The 7,685-nt window shown below is 41.5% G+C and overlaps 1 non-coding gene across 1 annotated transcript; it reads right to left on the bottom strand.

Annotated features, from left to right (window-relative positions):
* Positions 1–7,274: 7,274 nt before the first annotated feature.
* Positions 7,275–7,379, bottom strand: LOC112426805 (U6 spliceosomal RNA). The gene has a single exon (XR_003018214.2). It is a non-coding gene; the product is annotated as a U6 spliceosomal RNA (small nuclear RNA).
* Positions 7,380–7,685: the final 306 nt, after the last annotated feature.

Raw genomic sequence — 7,685 nt, forward strand, 5'->3', positions numbered from 1 at the left:
TCTTACTTGGGTTCCCCTCGGAGCACCCTGAGGCAAGCAAGCAGATGACAGCAGGTGGCTTGGGAGGCACAGGAGGCAGTAGCAGGGGAAATCAGTGGCGAGAGGCACCAGCCACCACCGCAGGCCACCAAGCTTCATCCTGTGGGAAGCTCTGGGAAAGGCATAAAAGGCTGCCTCTGGGTTACCTGTGTGAGTGCTGAGGGACTTGAACATTTCCATACCCCCTCCACTGGTACAGGATCATGGGGGAAGGAGAGAGCACTTCTGATTGCTCCTCTTTATGCAGAAAGAGCAGTGGGAATATGCAAATACAGGCAGTTAGAAACAGTCCTGAAGAGTAGTTTTCAAACTTTAGTGTGTTCACAAACCCTGGGGATCTTGTTAAAATGCAGATTGGTTAAAGAGTTCTGTTAGGAGGCCTGAGATGCTGCAGCTCTTAGAAGCTCCCTTGCTGATGTTCTGAGGATCACATTGTGAGGAGCAAGCAGCTGTAGTGCATGGCCAGGGGACGTCAGAAGGACAAGGAGGCCCCACTGGTGTCTGCTCTGCCTTCCTCCATGCCCATCCTCAAGTAGGAATCTTCAGACCCCCAAATTTGTTTCTTTTGCATCACAAGTCACTGCCTGAAATGACTGTCTTTGTGGTTTGGGTGTCTTGTTTAGTGCTGGGCTTCTTTATTAGAATGTAAGTTTCATAAGGGCGTCATCTTATTTATTGTGTCATTTTCCCAGGGACTAGCACAGTGCCTGGTGCACAGAAGACTGCTCAGTAAATATTTGTTGAATGATTTGCTTTTCACAGACGATATTCTCATAAAGACACTTACATGAAGTATATATTTACATATAAGAAATGTTAGGAGCTCCTCCCCTGAGAAATGTTCTATGATTAACACAAATGATGTGGCAAATACCAAATGCCACATTTAGTTATTCTTGCTGAAGGTTTTTATGTTCTGTCTTAAGACTATAATAACATTTCAGTATTTAAGTTTCTCATGGTGCTCCACTACCTGTTGCAAATGTGAGTAGAATTGTGCTCTCCTTCTCACATCAGCAGTTTCCTAGCCACAGGGGCCCTTATCCTTCAAACACTGCCACTTGTTTAGTTGGCTTCCAGGCATTTTTCTTGCTGCAAGGTGGAAGTGTGTGGAGGGATCTGACATACAACGGGACATGCCTTGACAGCAGTTTCTTCTTTCCACCCAGTCCTTGCCAGGCTGGTGGATGGGTGGCCATAGGGATTATACATCCCTCTGTTTATCTCTTCTTCATTTTAGTGCCAGCAAAGCTGTGGTTCCCAGCATAGTATTCAATGATCATTGTCTTCCTCCATTATTAAGTGTTCATTGGGAGCCTGGTGTATTGTAGCAGGACAAGCCACAGACAAAACTCCTCAGAAAGGGAGTTAAAGAAGGAAGAGGTTTATTTGGCTGGGAGCATTGACAAGACTCCTGTCTCAAGAGCCGAGATCCCAGAGTGAGCAATTCCTGTCCCTTTTAAGGGCTCACAGCTCTAAGAGGGGGTCCGCATGAGAGGGTCGTGTTCGATTTGAGCAAGTAGGGGGTACGTGCCTGGGGGCTGCATGCACCGGTAATCAGAACGAAGCAGAACAGGACAGGGATTTTTTCAGTGCCTTTCCATACAATGTCTGGAATCTATAGATAACAACCAGTTAGGTCAGGGGTCGATCTTTAACTACTAGGCTTAGGTCAGGCAGGCCCAGTCCTGGGTTTCGGGTCTGGTTCCTAGGTGCTGGGCTACCTGCCTTTAGTTTCTCTTCTCTTCTCTTTTTCTGAGTATAAAACAATATAAAACAATATGAGAGAGTCTGTCTCTCTTCTCTCAGTATGTCCAGGCACTCTTACTCAGGCTTTGGCTACAAAAATGAACAAGGCAGACAAGAATCCTTGCTCTGATAGAGCTCAGTTTGTATTAGAGAGATACAGGTGATGATCCAGATAAGGGAGTAAGGTATAGAATACCAGATTAGTGATCAATGCTATGAAGAAAATAAAGCAAGGACGGAAGGAAGTCGAGGGGGCAAGGGGAGGTATTATACTGGTGCAGAGAACCATGGGAAATGGGAGCTTCCCTAGGGTCTGAGATTCCTCTGGAAACAGGAAGGAAAGGCATAGAGTGATTAGGCCCCACTGTCTCAAGGCAGACAGTGAAGGAAAGGCAGTGAAGGTTGGGTGGAGGACGTGGTTGAGGGTCTTGGGGAAAAGCATATGGAGTCTCTCTTGACTCTTGCTGACGGACGTATTACAAAGGCAAAGGGCAAACTTCTTCGCCTTCCAAAGGTTCGCTGAGAATCAACCAACAAAAGGTAGATTCTTGGGAAAAAAAGGCATACAAACGAATTAATGTGCATGGGAGCCTTCAGAATGAAGACCCGAAGATACAGGGGAAATTGTCCATTTTTACCCTCAGGTTCAACAAACTATGGATGGCCGTGTGGAAATAGGATTGAGCAAAAAATGTGAGATCTAATGCTAATAGACCGAGTGGGGGAAAAACCCCAGCAAGGCCTGTCTGTCTAGATTCTTCTTGGCCTCTCTGAGCAGCATTCCTTCCTTCTGAGTATGGGACAGGACCCTTTCTGGAATGGGAGTCTTGCAATCTATAATCAAACAAGATAGGTCAGGTAATTTCTGTATGGTCAGTTTTTACACAGAAAGGTGGGGGATAAGTTTGAGTAATGTTTTTAGGTCCTATGACTGGTGTTGGGGAAAAGGGGTTCTGGTTTTTTGATCCACCTTTGGGGAAGAGAGATTCTAGTTTCTATTGCTAGCCTCAGGAAAGAATGAGGGGTCAATGATAGCAGGTCAAGAGAACGTCAGAGAGAAACTTTTGGAAGAGAAGCTTCTGGGCTGCTTCTGAAGCCTTCATTTTGGGGTATCATTTTCTTAGCCCCAATAGTATAATAGAAGAATTCTTTATTTTTTTAAAATTTTATGTGTGTTTTAAAAAATATCAGCGATATACTTACATGGGTCAACATTTAAAAAGTACAAAAGGATATCTAACCATAACAATAAACTCCCACCTTTATCCTCTAGGATCTCAGTTCCCCTTCTTGGATGTAGCTTTCTAAACAGTTTTTGTATTTTTTCAAGGACATTTTGCTCATATACGTGGAAATACACATACTACATACACACACACATATGTATGTGAATATCTGTAAGCATATCGATATAGATTTCCATAGAATGTGTGTATATAGTATATATACATGCATATATGTATATTTGTACATGTATGCGTGTGTTAAATCAAGCTTAGCCTATAGCCACCTCCTTACATATTTAAGTTCAGCCTAAAGATTTTTCTGTACATCATGAACTATAACAAGTGGAGGTATAAACCGACCACAACACATACCTGTACCAATCGCTGAGTTCCAGCCAATCAAATGTAGCCAACCTTATTTGAACCATGTTCAAACAAGGCAAACACAGAGCTGTTAACCAATCCAGTTGTTTCTGTATCTCATTTCCGTTTTCAGTATATCACTTTCCTTTTGCTGTCCATAAATCTTCCACCACGTGGCTGCACTGGAGTCTCTGAAACTGTGATTCTGGGGGCTGTCTGAATTGCAAAGCATTCATTGCTCAGTTAAACTCCTTTAAATTTAATTCAGCTGAAGTTTTTCTTTTTAACACGTGCCTAAATAAACATATATAAATAAAAGTATCTGTATATATGTATGCATATATATGTACATACATGTATATACATGTGCATATATATAGACACATATATATGTATATATATTTTGAATTTAAGATTTAGGAAACTCTCATGTTATGAGGAGTCTGCTGGTTGCTGGATTCTTTCCACTGTATGTAACACTTCCACAAATCAAATAAGGCTTTGGTAGGTTGCCTGTCTATTTCAATTTTAGGAACACCATGATCAGTTAGGCAATATCAGAGATATCTGCAGGGCAAAAACATTCTGATAAATGCTTTAGCTTTTCTTCTCATTATGGTAACTATGTCCATCTTGTGAATAAAGGCATAGACTGGGAAAACAGAAAAACCTAGAAGAAAATCCTAGTTGGATAGGTATATTAATTTCCCATTACTGCTATGATGAATTACTACAAATTTAGTGACTTAAAAATAGTTTTATTACCTTAAAGTTGTTTAGGTCAAAAGTTCGAAATGGTTTTTAATGAACTGAAATTAAGGTGTCAGCAGGGCTGTGCTACCTCAGGAAGCTCTAGGGAAAAATCCATTTCCTAACCTCTTCCAGTTTCTAGAGGGTGCCTCCATCCCTTGGCTTGAGGCGCCTTCCATCCTCAAAGCTGGAAATGTAACATTTTCACTCATTCTCAGTCTCTATCTATTCCCCCTCTTTCTCTCACCCCTTCTTTCATCAGAATATGTTCTCTCTGACTCTGACCCAACTGCCTTCCTCTTATAAAAGCTCTTGTGATTACTTTGGACCCACCAGGATAATCCAGAATAATCTTCCCATCTCGAGATCCTCAACACATCTGCAAACTGTTTACCCATGTAAGGTAACATATTCACAGATTCTAGGGATTAGAATGTGGACATTTTGGGGAGCCATTATTCAGCTTATCACAGGTAGTGTTAGAGAAAGTGATTTAACCTCTAGGACTCTGTTTCCTCATCTACAAAATTTTCATTAAAACAAAGCCTCGGCCGGGCGCGGTGGCTCAAGCCTGTAATCCCAGCACTTTGGGAGGCCGAGACGGGCGGATCACAAGGTCAGGAGATCGAGACCATCCTGGCTAACACGGTGAAACCCCGTCTCTACTAAAAAATACAAAAACCTAGCTGGGCGAGGTGGCGGGCGCCTGTAGTCCCAGCTACTCGGGAGGCTGAGGCAGGAGAATGGCATGAACCTGGGAGGTGGAGCTTGCAGTGAGCTGAGATCCGGCCACTGCACTCCAGCCTGGGCGACAAAGCGAGACTCTATCTCAACAACAACAACAACAACAACAACAACAACAAACAAAAAAAACAAAGCCTCTTCCCGGTAGATGACAGTAGTAACTATCCTCCCACTCCAGTTGTGACAAGGTTCCTTTGCTGGGGCCCGGGTAGGGGACTGTAGTGATTACTATATGCATCCTCAACTTACTGCTCCAATTTATCACAAGAATCAGTTAGTATTTTGCTACTTTGTGAACAATGTAAAATCTTTGCCAAAAAAAAAAAAAAAAAATCCACTTAATTCCTCTCTAGTTCATTGTGCTATTGATGTCACATATTTTATTTCTCTATATATTATAAACCCCTAAACTTTATTGTGTTTTGCTTTGGCGGTTTTTGTTTTTTGTTTTGAGACAGGGTCTTGCTCTGTTGCCCAGGCTGGAGTGCACTGGCACAATCTCAGCTCACTACAACCTCTATCTCCCAGGCTCAAGCCATTCTCCCACCTCAGCATCCTGAGTAGCTGGGACTACAGGTGCGCACCACCACACCCAGTTAATTTTTGTGGGGTTTTTTTTGTACAGATGGGGTTTCACCATGTTTCTCAGGCTGGTATTGAACTACTGAGCTCAAGCAATCCACCTGCCTCGACCTCCTAAAATGATGAGATTACAAGTGTGAGCCACCGTGCCTGGCCTGTGGTTTTTAATAGTCAATAATTTTGAAAATTTAAAGTATTCTTTTATGTTCATGCACATATTTGAGCTTTTTGTCATCCTTCCTTCCTTCCTGCAGATCTTTGCTTTCATCTTGAATTGTTTCTTTTAGCTTCAAAAGCTGGTGACATATTTTCTCACCTTTTGTTTGTTTAAAAATGTCTATATGTACTTCATTTACAGAATTATGTTTTTTTTTTCTTTTAGCACTTTGAGACGGAGTCTCGCTCTGTCGCCCAGGCTGGAGTGCAGTGGCATGATCTCGGCTCACCGCAAGCTCTGCCTCCGGGGTTCATGCCATTCTCCTGCCTCAGCCTCCCGAGTAGCTAGGACTACAGGTGCCCACCACCACGCCCGGCTAATTTTTTGTATTTTTAGCAGAGATGAGGTTTCACCGTGTTAGCCAGGATGGTCTGGATCTCCTGACCTCGTGATCCACCCGCCTCAGCCTCCCAAAGTGCTGGGATTACAAGCGTGAGCCACCGCGCCCGCCCTCTTTTAGCACTTTGAAGATGTCAATTCTATCGTCTTTTGTCTTCCATTGTTTCTTTTTTTCTTTTTCTTTTCTTTTCTTTTTTTTTTAAGAGACAGGATCTTGCTATATTGCTCAGACTGGACGTGAATTCTTCAGCTTAACCAATTCTCCTGCCTCAGCCTCCCAGGTAGCTGGAACTACAGGTGCACACCTTTATACCCAGCTGTCACCCGTTGTTTTCTGATGAAAGTCAGCCATGATTTTCATTGTTGTTCTGCTAAATATAATCTATTTTCTATGTCTGCATTTAATAATTTATTTTATTTGTGCATCTTACAATTTTTCCATTTTTTTAAAATTTTCAACCAGTTTGTGATGACCTGGATAAAATGACTGATGCTGTTTTCTCTGCTGTGTCCATTTTGCTTTAGCTCTATTAAACACATTTTTAATTTCATGCATTGTAGTTTTTTTTCAGTTCTAGAATTTTCACTTGGTTCTATTTTAGCAGTTTTATCTTTTGAAATTCTCACTCTTTTTATCCAATTTGTCAATCTTATCCTCAAATTTCTTTAACATATTTCAATGGTTATTTTAAAATCTTTGTTTATTCCAATATTTGAACCATTAGTGGATCTGCTACTATTCAGTTTTTTTTTCCTCTTAACTAGGAGTACATCCTGCTTCTTCACTTATTTCATAGCTTTTTATTGCATGCCAGAAATTGTGTAATTAAAAATAAAATCCTACAGCCCTTGGTATAAATGCTGTCTTCTATTTTATTCTTTTTAAACTTTTAAATATGTATATATAATTTAAAAATATATATATACTTTAAGTTCTAGGATACATGTGTAGAATGTGCAGGTTTGTTACATAGGTTTACATGTGCCATGCTGGTTTGCTGTGCCTGTCAACCCGTCATCTAGGTTTCAAGGCCTGCACGTGTTAGGTATTTGTCCTAATGCTCTCCCTCCCCTTGCCTCTAACCCCCACGATAGACCCTGATGTGTGATGTTCCCATTCCTGTGTCCATGTGTTCTCATTGTTCAACTCCCAACTCATGAGTGAGAACACACAGTGTTTGGTTTTCTGTTCCTCTGTTAGTTTGCTGAGAATGATGGATTCCAGCTTCATCCGTGTCCCTGCAAAAAGACATGAACTCAGTTTTTAAAATACAGAATGCTTCACGAATTTGTGTCATCCTTATGCAGGGGCCATGGTAATCTTCTGTGTCTTGTTCCGATTTTAGTATATGTGCTGCCAAAGTGAGCACAATACTGTCTTCTAAAAGGGAGGACATGTTCTTTTGTCTGTAAGTTAGGGAAATGGGTCAATCCTTATAATCCAGATAGAATTTGAGCTGGTTTGTGGCTGGGATACAGCTTAAGTTAGCTTTATTTCACCTGTGTTTTCACATGTATTTAGGGCTAACTTGGTCTGTACTGTATATATGATAAACTACTCTCTCTAGTAGGACCTTGGGATCTAATCACCAGTAGACTACAGAGTTCTCTTTCTCTGCTTTTCCAATTCCATTTTCATACCGTTTCCACACACACACCAAAAGTTTCATGGGGGA

The sequence above is a fragment of the Macaca nemestrina genome, chromosome 6, assembly GCF_043159975.1.
Source record: "Macaca nemestrina isolate mMacNem1 chromosome 6, mMacNem.hap1, whole genome shotgun sequence".
NCBI classification, from domain to species: domain Eukaryota; kingdom Metazoa; phylum Chordata; class Mammalia; order Primates; family Cercopithecidae; genus Macaca; species Macaca nemestrina.